The 12,434-nt window shown below is 32.7% G+C and overlaps 1 pseudogene; it reads left to right on the forward strand.

Annotated features, from left to right (window-relative positions):
* The first annotated feature begins 4,996 nt into the window (after positions 1-4,996).
* LOC11412660 (disease resistance protein RUN1-like) lies at positions 4,997-10,833 on the forward strand (annotated as a pseudogene).
* The last annotated feature ends 1,601 nt before the right edge of the window (positions 10,834-12,434 follow it).

A 12,434-nucleotide genomic window follows, 5' to 3' on the forward strand; every position in this document is an offset into this window, starting at 1 on the left:
TAGATTTTCTAGATAGTTAAACGATATCTTTATTTCATAAATTATTATTCAAAAACCACCATACTCATCATCATTTATGTTTTTTTTATTTTTTATAATATTCACAAAACATTTCAACTATTTGCCTTTAATCTTCTAATCTCTAATTATAAAAAATAAAAATAACCAGCAAAAAGTCAATCATGTTCCATTCTACTTATTTGACACTAAGCATTTTTCGTGTGTCAGGTTAACTGGTGTCTTCGGAGTACTAGTTAAGGATACCAAAAAAATAAGTTATTATCAAAAATGATTTTTTTATTTTTTTTTATTTTATATGGATTGATTACACAATTTTCAATACAATAATTACTATACAATTTCCTTTTTAGTATCATTAACCAATGTCTAAACCCCGATTAACATTTCCTTTTTTGTTTTTACTAATTCATAACAAACGAAAATATTGAGGCAGTTTGTTATAACCTTTTTAAGGATAAACAACTATTTTTTAAAGAAAGGAATTTAAAGAGTATTTTATATATGATAATCTGTTCCAATATTTGCAGATTTTATATATTTATATATAAAGAAACAAATTTTTCTGGCCCATTGACTTATAGATGATACACAAAGTCAATATCATAAAATTTTATAAAGTTATAAATATTTATAAAATATCAAAATAGTATTTTTATAATGTATTTGTAGATTATAAGTGTACAAACATATTTTTATGTCAAGTTGACTTGTAATTAGTATATAAAGTCACATCGGTAAAATTTTGAAAACTCGTAATTATTTTCAAATAACTAACAATAATGTAGTATTTTTATTAGAATTTTTTTTATTTTATATGTGAAAAATCGTTAAAATATTTTCATTTTGTCCATTAGGGATGTAAGTGATTGAGACAGATAGTCCAAATTGAACCAAACCGAAAAAGTAATCGACCTTTTCTGCTTCGGTTCAAAATCAAACCGAACCAATATAAACTGACCTTGGTTGGTTGAGTTCTCAGTTTTTCATTGTGAGATTCAAGGAACCGATGAACCGAACCGATGGTAACCCCATTCCTCATTTCACTAATATTATCCCTCCTCACATACTTAGGTCCAAAATTAAAGCTCAACATAAAATACTCATTAATCCATTCACTTTCTCCCATCATCATCAACTCATCTGATCACTTAGACTCTATTTCATTTCGTCTAGAAAAGAAACCCTAGTCCTCAACTACACCTAACCCATCGTTCCTGGTGAGCGTTGTTATCGTCCATTTGTGGGTTGTAAAAGTTGTTTGAAAAAATAGAGAGCATGAAAAAACACAATATGAAATATAAAGTTTCATAAAATATTTTAGTATGATATATGTTGATTGCATGAAATACAAATTTGTGAGAATATGAATTTTTTTAATTCTATTTTCAAATAAACTGATCACCAAACCAATTTGCTTGTTTCAGTTCCTTTTTTGAAAAGGAGTGAAAATTGTTCCAAACCGAACTTTTTTTTGAATGAAAATTGTTCCAAACCAAACTGTTACACCGCTATTGTCCATTGCGGATTTTATGTGCTTTTATATACATAAACATGTTTTTATGCCATGTTGATTTTAATAAATATATAAAGTCAAACAATAAAATTGTGCTCATTAACAGAAATAAATAATATTTTTTTTAAATAAACAAAAATAAATAAGATTTGTAGTAGTTTATATATTTGTATTTAATACTTGGCTAAAACACATGGCTACTGGACCAGCAAGTTTAAAGTTTACCGCTGCTATATGGTGGATACGGCGCTAGAGAAACAACATTGTTTTGGGTGATAAAACTTGGAAAGCCAGCGATATGATCCGACAAATTAACCTAATGGTTAAGGATATGGCTTTGTTGTCTACAACTGATTCATGTGCAGATAATAATAGAATCAAGATCAAATGGAAAGCTCCCCCATTGGGTAAATATAAACTCAATGTGGATGGCATTTGTGATCAAACTGGTGTCATCGGTTCAGGAGGATTAATTCGAGAAGCTGTGGGAAATTGGGTGGCTGGATTCTCATCTAATGATGGTTGCGGCGATGCGCTTATCGCTGAGTTGTTTGGAATTTATAATGGTTTGGTCCTTTTGATAAACAATGCGGTGTTCCATGTTGAGTGTGAGATAGACTCCACTGAGATCATTAACCTACTTATTGACGGACAATCTCACTCCTTCCATGCTTATACTTCTTTACTAGCTAAAATCACAAGTTTGTTAGATCATCTCGCAGGTTTGGTGTTCAAACATGTACTCCATGAAAGGCAATGTATGTGTAGATTTTTTGACTAGGTTGGGAAGGAACTCTACTCTTGGTGTAACAACTTGGGTGACAACCTCCTGATTTCAAATATTTCCATTCAATTCTCATGAAAAAAAAGAAGTTACTTGAGAGACCATGAGGGAGAGAAAGACGACACTCACCGTTAAAAAAAGCAGAGAATATATATTTTTTCTACATTTTTTGTCATAACATATTGTTTTTTATTCTTATTTATTTACAAATTGACCATAATATCTACCCCAAATAGTTTTCATTTTTTGACAAAAAAAATCTACCCGAATTACTAATATTAAGAGTCTAATCGAGGTCAGTTTAGGTGAAATGGTGAACATTAAATTTCTTATATTATTATTAGTAAATGTAAAAAGTATTTTTATTCTGTTATAATATGTCAAATGTATTCTCATATTAAGCTTTTCTTGTTGGTATAGTTTCTGCCACAATCTATATTGTTGTGGTGAATTTTTCATTGTTGCTATTCTTTTTTTTAACTAAAAAACTTTATAACTAGATTTCTGATTTTCGAAGCCCAGATGTAATAGATTAGTTTAGAAAACTATATTTTTGGTATAGTTTCTGATTTCTCATATTAAACTAGATTTCTGATTTCTCATATTAAGCTTTTCTTGTTGGTAGTTTCTGCCACAATCTATATTGTTGTGGTGAATTTTTCATTGTTGCTATTCTTTTTTTTTAACTAAAAAACTTTGTAACTAGATTTCTGATTTTCTCATTGGTAGGAATAGATTAGGCTTGCCTAATTTTAGGTTTGTGTCCCATTAGAGAGATTTGGTTTGGCCCCCCTCTTTTTTTTTTTGTTACTGGTTCACATTCCTATTTTTATATTTGGGTTAACAGTGCTTTAACCCCCTATAATATAGGCCATTTTCAGTTTTCCACCCTGTAAAACTTTTTGTTTGGTTTTCGTCCTTGTAATTTGAAGATTTCTGGTTTTGGACCTTCATGAATTTTGACAGTACAAAATCGACGATATGGCAGGGGGCTAAACCGAAATTCGCTCAAATTAACAGGGGGGTAAACCAAAATTTTCTCAAATTTTTGGGGCATAAACCGAAATTTTCCATGAAGGTCCAAAACCAAAAAATATTCAAATTACAAGGACGAAAACTAAACAAAAAATTTTACAGGATGGAAAACCGGAAATGACCTATATTACAGGGGGGTAAAGCACTATTAACCCTTTATATTTTTTGGTAGGTTAGCACTTTGCTACCTACTTTTCCAAAAAAAAAAAAAAAAAAAGAAGCCCAGATGTAAATTATCTAAGAGTTTAGAAACATAATTAAAAAAATTAAACGATACCTAATAATAAATAATTTAGATGTTTTGAAATTTTATTAATTTTATTTACTTATAACCTAATTAAATATCTCTTAAAAAATTTAGGGAGTTAATTACATTCTTTAAAAAAGTTATATTCATCTATTTAAATCGGTAGAATTCATCTAAAATAACACAAACTTGACCTCCCTAGAACTAAAAATGATGAATTTACAAACAAACTATAAAAACTGAATTAATAACATAAAACCATGATGCCTATAAATGTGACAAAATCAAAGTGATTTGAATATCCAAGTCTTCACTTTAACGTTGATGCCTAAGTCATTATTTAAATCTGTAATACATCAAAGTTGATCTGGTAGTTTGAATCAAACGAATATCACAAGAAAAAAAAATGTCGCGCACACAAACAACAAAATCTTAAAAAATCTTTAAAAAAAATCACTTCTATGTAAAAATCCACTTATTTAGATCAAATAGAAAAAAAAATGATGGAGAAGATGATTCCAAAACCACTATATTCATGGATGGATGGGAAAAAATAAAGACACGGCCGAGAGAGGGGAATAAACTTACAAATTGTAAATAACTATTACATTTTTATTCAAATTACTTAAAATTGCGCAAAACTATGAAATTGATTTTTGTCTTTCTAAAATGTTATGAAATAATTTCTTAAAATTACAAATATCGAAGAAAAAAACCCATAACTCAATTAATTAAACTATAAAGTTGATCTTTATATTTAACCGACCACTTCCAATAAATTATAATCCTATATTTAGACACTTACTATCAATTTAGTCTCTAAGATTACCACCAAACTTGATCCTTGACTCTTAGAAGGACTAATAATGTAAGTGAAATTTGGATGGTTGCTAATTTCCTCCAAACACATTTTTCTTATAAAATATTCTCCGAAAAACATTTACTTCATCCCACTTAACTACTACTAACTACAATTTTTTAAACAGGAAAATCAATCAACTATTTACTTTGTTATGAATTGCGCACAACTCAAAACGACAATTAAAATGAGATAGATGAAGTATCATTTATCATCCTAACAAAGAGATTGATGCTATTCTTTTCATGGTGGGAAGCTGGTAGGCCCAATTTCAATTACTTTCTTTCTTTATTTCATTTTTTTTTTTTGTTTTTTTAAGTATCTTTCTTTCTTTCATAACCCACGCGGAATGTAATATCTTTACTTTATTCCAAAAAACGAATAAAATTATTCCATAAAACACTAACTAGAAGAAAAAAAACTGGTTAAATTATTTAAAAAGCAAAAAGAAAGAGTTGGTAAAAACATTTTATTCTGTTATTGGTTCATATATATATATATATATAAAGAGTTGGTTAAATTATTCCAAAAAGGAATGATTGGTTTCAAACTTGCCATTTTTATTTGTATATGATATGATCAGTTTCCCTCATTTACTCCACAAACGACAGTAACCTACAATTATCCATGGCAATGCAATCACCTTCCTCTTCATTTTCCTATGGATTCACTTACCAAGTGTTCCTCAGTTTCAGAGGAAGTGACACTCGGTATGGTTTCACTGGAAATCTCTACAAGGCTCTTACTAACAAGGGAATCCACACCTTCATTGATGATAATCATCTTCCAAGAGGAAGCGAAATCACACCATCACTCATCAAGGCCATTGAAGAATCTAGAATTTTTATTCCAATATTTTCTACCAACTATGCATCTTCTTCATTTTGTTTGGACGAACTTGTCCACATGTCATTCACTGCTACGAGACAAAGGGTCGCCTCGTTTTGCCTGTTTTTGTTGGTGTGGATCCTACTGATGTGCGACATCATACAGGTAGTTATGGTGAAGCATTGGCTGACCATGAAAAAAGGTTTCAAAATGATAAGGATAACATGGAGAGGTTGCAGCGATGGAAAATGGCTATGAGGCAAGTTGCTAACTTGTCCGGCTACCATTTTAGTCTTGGGTATCCCACTTTACTTAAATCATATTTTCCTTTTTTATATTTTCTTTCTTTAATTTCAAATTCCCCAATAATCTCGCTTGTTGCTTAAATGTTATTGTAATTGTTGTGTATTTATTAACTTATCTTATTGGACATGAATAGATACGAATACGAGTTTATCGGGAAGATAGTCGAAGATATCTCCGACAAAATCAATCGTGTTGTTTTACATGTAGCCAAATACCCTGTTGGATTACAGTACCGAGTACAACAATTAAAATTGCTTCTTGATAAGGAATCTAACGAAGGGGTACACATGGTAGGAATTTATGGTACTGGAGGCTTGGGTAAATCAACACTTGCAAAAGCAATTTATAATTATGTTGCTGATCAATTTGAATGTGTATGTTTTCTGCATAAAGTCAGGGAGAATTCAACTCATAATAACTTGAAACATCTCCAGGAGGAACTCCTTTTAAAAACAATTAAATTAAACATTAAGTTAGGAGATGTTAGTGAGGGAATTCCACTCATAAAGGAAAGACTACATAGAAAGAAGATTCTTTTGATTCTTGATGATGTTGACAAAATGGAGCAGCTAGAGGCTTTGGCTGGAGGACTTGATTGGTTTGGTCGTGGAAGCAGGGTCATCATTACCACTCGTGATAAACACTTACTAACGTGCCATAGGGTAGATAGAACATATGAAGTAGAAGGGATATATGGGAAAGAAGCTTTTGAATTGTTGAGGTGGCTGGCCTTTAAAGACAAAGTTCCTTTAGGTTATGAAGAGATTTTAAACCGTGCAGTTTCATATGCTTCGGGCCTTCCTTTAGTTATAGAAATAGTGGGTTCCAACTTGTTTGGAAAGAGCATAGAAACATGGAAGAGTACACTAGATGGATATGAAAAGATTCCTAATACAAAGATCCAAGAGATACTTAAAGTAAGCTATGATGCTTTAGAGGAAGAGGAGCAAAGTGTCTTTCTGGATATAGCTTGTTGCTTCAAAGGGTGTAAATGGACAGAGGTCGAAGATATACTTCATGCTCATTATGGCCATTGCATAAAACATCATGTTGGAGTGTTGGTCGAAAAATCTCTCTTAAAGATTAATACTCAATACCGTTCAGCGAGAAATCATGTTGATGTGACATTACATGACTTGGTAGAGGACATGGGTAAAGAAATCGTTCGGCAAGAATCAAGTAAAGAGCCTGGAGAACGTAGTAGGTTATGGTGTCACGATGATATAGTTCATGTTTTACAGAAGAACACTGTAAGATTGATATTTATGAACAATTTTTTGTTTTAGTTTTAACCATGATTTTTCTCTTTATGGACTTATCATCTCATACTAGTTTTTTTACCACTTCATTACATATCTATTTCTCTATATATTATTTGTATTATTTTTTATTAATTTTTTTTTTGTTAAAAGGGAACTAGCAACATTGAAATGATATATCTGAACTGTCCCGCAATGGAACCCGTAATAGACTGTAATGGAAAGTCCTTCAAGAAGATGACAAAACTCAAAACTCTTATCATTGAAAATGGCCATTTTTCCAAAGGTCCGAAGTATCTTCCAAATAGTTTGAGAGTATTTAAATGGAAAGGATGTACTTCAGAGTCTCTATCATCTAGTATTTTTAGCAAGGCAAGTAAAATAATTACATTTCGTAATTGTATATACTTATGAAATCTGTATGATTTTGTTTCCAAAAAACAGAAATCACCATGAGTATAGTTTTTGAATTTTAATTTGTTTCTTCTTTGTGTTTATGCAGAAGTTCGACTTCATGAAAGTCTTGACATTTGACAATTGTGAATATTTAACCCATGTACCCAATGTCTCAGGTCTTCTAAATTTAGAAAAGTTCTCAGTTGAAAAGAGTAATAATTTAATTACAATTCACGATTCGATTGGGAAGCTAAATAAACTTGAAATCTTAAATGCGAAGAAATGCATCAAGCTTGAGAGTTTTCCACCCTTACAGCTGCCCTCTCTCAAGGAATTTGAACTCTCTTATTGTAGGAGTCTCAAGAAATTCCCAGAATTATTATGCAAGATGACAAATTTAAAAGAGATTGCGTTACATAATAACACTTCCATAGGAGGATTGCCATTTTCATTTGAAAATCTCAGTGAACTTCGTCACGTAACAATATATCGAAGTGGAATGTTAAGGTTCCCAAAACATATTGACAAAATGTATCCTATAGTATTTTCAAATGTGGAATCTCTTTCACTCTACGAAAGCAATCTCTCATTTGAATGTCTTCCAATGCTTCTCAAGTGGTTTGTTAATGTGAAACATCTAGACTTATCAAAGAACAATTTCAAAATTCTTCCCGAGTGCCTTAAGGAATGTCACCTTCTTAGGATACTTGAATTGAATCATTGCAAGTCTCTTGAGGAAATTAGAGGGATACCACCAAATCTTAAAGACCTTTCTGCTATAAAATGCCATTCATTGAGTTCCTCAAGTAGAAGAATGTTATTGAGTCAGGTTTGTTTTTGTTCTATCTTGCAATAGTATTTGATATTTAGTTTTCATATATAATTCATAGTGTAATTATTATTCTTTTTGTTGTGAATTCGTCGAGAAAACCACACCAATAAAAACTTGATGTGTGGAGCAAATTAATATCAAGTAATCAAAACAAGCGGGTAGCAATTAATCCAAACAAAACCAGCAAGAGATAAAAGGAGAGAGAGAGAGAAAGAACACAAGATATTTGTTTACCCAGTTCGGTCTAATGATGACCTAGTCTGGGGGAGAGCAGCTCTCCGATCCACTATAATGAATGAGTTTCTTTACAAAGAGATAATGAGTTTCAAGAATCAGTCTTCAAACCTAATTCTACCCAAGTCCCAGCCTCTTCCCGTGACCAAGAGACTCAATCCTAATAGTGTTTTGTTCAAGGTGAATCAAAACAATCCCAACCCTAGAGTTGTTGCCAAGAGAGATTCTCTATAAACCCTAGTTTGTTTGTTGGTCTAAACCTTGTTTTTCTACACGCTTTTATCATCTGATACAAGGCTGTATTTATAGTGGAAAGTAAACCCTTATAAAACTGAAACAAATCTAACTGAAAAATACGTTTTATTTTTATCTTCAGCGCGACCATCGTGGCGCGATGAGGCTTCATCGTGGCACGAAATTTCCAGTGTCTGCCCAGGAATCTTGCTTCAACCATCGTGGCGCGATGCTTCTCCATCGTGGCACGATGCTCCAGATTTCTGATTTTAAGTTAACTCTCACACTTTTGTATAAACTAACAGAAACTATATGAGGCTGGATGCACAGAGTTTCTTTTCCCAAACGGAAGAGAGGGGATTCCAGATTGGTTTGAGCACCAAAGCAGGGGACACACACTTTCTTTCTGGTTTCGTAAAGAGATCTCTATAACTTGTATTCTTCTTATCCCGGAATATAAGACGTTTCCAAGGGTGACTTTTGTTGTCAATCAGAATCATTATAATCTTATGTTGAGGCTGATATCGAATCATACAATTTTGTTTGATTTGAAATTGGAAGAAAATGTTGAAATGGACAAATGGATCCCTGTGGAGCTTAGGTTTAAGACTTGTGATAGTGAATCTCATATCTATCTTAGTTCACGAATGGGAATCCATGTGAAAGGCAACACAGAGGAGAATGTGATATTCACCAATCCATATAGAGAGTCAAAATCAGATGAATATCTCAATACTTCATTATCAGAAAATAAAAGGAAACGAAAGAAATTTTCACAAATGGGAATTGAAGTGTTGAAGGAGAAAGGAAACATGGAGGAGGATGTGATATTCACCAATCCTTATAGAGAGACAAAATCAAATGAAATTAAGAGCTTGAAGGTTTCTGAGACGGAAAATGTAGAGAGCCTGAGCTTGGAAGACAGTGCACAAATTGGAATCCACGTGTTGAAGGAGAAAGGCAAGACGGAGGATGATGTGATATTTCGTAGAAAGAGAAAGAAATTCTGTCCTACATTTAAAAAGCATCTAGCTTTAGTGTCAGGCATGGGAATCCATGCGTTGAAGGAGAAAAGCAACACGAAGGAGGATGCGATATTCACCAGTCCTTGTAGAGAGACAAAATCAGATGAAGATAAGAGCTTGGAAATTTCTGAGACAAAAACAGTGCAGAGGCAGAACTTGGAAGTTTCTGAGACAGAAACTGTACAGATGCAGAGCTTGGAAGTTTCTGAGACAGAACAACTTGGAAGATGTGATATTCACTGTATGAGTCTATTGTTCGAGCGAATAGCTTCTTTATTTGCTCGCTAAGAGACTAGGGAAAAGTGTCCAAAGAAGAGAAAAGAAAAGGAGAACCAGGTTTGTGGTTTGCTGTTTACACTTTAGATCATTATCGTTAGTATAAACGTTAATTAATTTATGTACATACTATAGTCAATTACAAAATCATTGTTTCTAACTGAAGAAGTTTTTTAAATTGTGAGACATGAAGTTTGTGCAGTCTAAAATATTGTTTCAATTTACTGTGGAAGATGCTTTGTAGCACATACACTTCTCTTCAAAGATGTGTCAGAGTCCGACGTGTGTCTGACACTAACACGACACCAACACATATGGTTATATGTTATTTTCTTTAATTACTACAGGTGTCGACGAGTCAATTCAAGTCCAGTGTCTGTCGGTGTTTCATAGGGAGTATGTTTTTTTGCGCTTGATAGAAGGAAATTTTAGAAATTATCAATAAAACTTTTTTAACACATAAAGGATACCAACTTTTTTTTTTGTTTTTCTCCGGGTTCTAATGGTTGAAAGTGTCAAAATTAAGGTTCCTCAAAGACTTGGCAACTGTTTAAAGTTCAATAAGTAGACTGTCTTATTTTAAAGTCTTGATGAGTTATTATTGTATCTTAATGTAATAAATCATGTGTCTATCCCAATGTCATATGATTTCACACATGGAGAACTTAATACACATGCATTTTTAATTTTCATGTGAAGTGTAACGTGATTGCAATTGAAACATGATACATTACTGATAAAAAAATTGACTATCTTATAAGCAGCCAGGAGGTTTACAGTGAGCTAAAGGCATGGACTTGGCAGATCATATATAAGTTTTTTCATCGGGTAATCAGTGTTTATATTTTCTATTGCAACGTAACTATATATTGTGCTACTTATCACATCTATTTGAATTCTTTTGTACTTCAGGAAGCTATTTGAATAGCTATCAACTTGAATTTTTGTGCTTCAGAGACATCAGCATCAATCAGGTCTTAAGAAAGTATGGGAATCCATCTCTGAGGTCTTCCAGATGTATCCCTTCAGTACAGAACTTCTAAAAGGTGTAGTGGAGATTGGCCACTTTCACACAAAGTCTAATAAATTGCACCGGGTCCAAGATGAATGGAGTTACAGGTAAGATCCCTATACTTATAAAGCATAAATGCGTGTAATCATAATCTTTATTGAAGATCTTTTGGAAAAAAAAATTGATTGTTATTCAATAGTAATATATTTAAGCAACATTCTCTCATAAAATTAAACATGAAGAATCAAGTGCCGATGAATTCAGCCTGTTGTTGGTTATTTGCACAACTTTTCTCTAACCAAAACTAAACATTTATTTTTTATTTGACTGTACATTGTCAGGAAACTATCTGTAGTCATCTGGCTATTTTTACTGTCATGGGAGATGTCTAGAGGTTGTTCGCACCACAGAATCCGTCGGTTGTTCTAAAGGGCAGTGAGTAACGGTATGCTTTGCAGCTCAGTTGAAGAGTTATGAGAATTTCAATCGTAGTATGACCGACTAATATCCCTTCCTCATGTCAGTACTCAGTTGCAAATTGCAGATATTTTTACCAAGGCTGTTCCGCACCCACGTCATCAGTTTCTTGTTGGCAAATTGATGTTGATCGACCAGCCACATCAATTTGAGGGGGGATGTGAATAAGGAGTTGACTTGTTCTCCTTATTATATTTATTAGATAAATCAGAAATTGATTTGTTTCTAATAATTGTAATTATTTAGTGTAATTATATATATACACAAGGAATAACAATGAAAAAGTATCAAGCCGTAATTTGTGACAGGTTGTTCTAAAGGGCAGTGAGTAACGGTATGCTTTGCAGCTCATTTGAAGAGTTATGAGAATTTCAATCGTAGTACACAAATTGGAATCAATGTGTTCAGGAAAAAAGGAAGCACGAAGGAGGATGTGATAATCACCAATGCTCATGTAAAGAGAACCAGATGAAGGTCAGAACTTGTGTCACAGCAACAACACCGAATGGCTCTTGTGATTAATAAGTTATTCTTTTGTAAAAACACTTTTCTGCCAAATCAGTTTTCTGAGACAGAACTTATGTAGCAGCAGCAACACATGTATGTATGATTAATTTGCTTTTAAGAGTACAAGAGTTTGTACATATTGTGATACTGACAGATGGTTCATCACAATCTCTTTCTGGTATGATAATGTGAATGAATGCCTTTTCACCCTGGACACAAGAGGCTCGACTGTTTGGTGTCCCAATTCATTGACATATATGGTGGGAAGATGTTTCAATTGTAAGGTTTTAGGTGTAAATATCACAAATCTAGCAGAATGTGCTATATGTGCATGTAAATATGTATTCGGGAAGAGAAAGAAATGCAAATATCATAATTGAATGTTTGTGTTAAGAAAAATGCTATTTCTCGCGACAGATTCCTTCCCGAGAGTGTCCCGAATGACATGTTGGATTATGTGTAAAAAAAATCTGTACAACTAATCAAAACTTCCCCAATTCAAAAACCTCTCATCCTGTTTATCCAACTGTAACCTCTGTAAATCTGTTACATAAGAAGAATACTCATCACTTTTGTTTTGCGCTTCCTT

Source organism: Medicago truncatula, chromosome 6 (assembly GCF_003473485.1).
Source record: "Medicago truncatula cultivar Jemalong A17 chromosome 6, MtrunA17r5.0-ANR, whole genome shotgun sequence".
NCBI classification, from domain to species: domain Eukaryota; kingdom Viridiplantae; phylum Streptophyta; class Magnoliopsida; order Fabales; family Fabaceae; genus Medicago; species Medicago truncatula.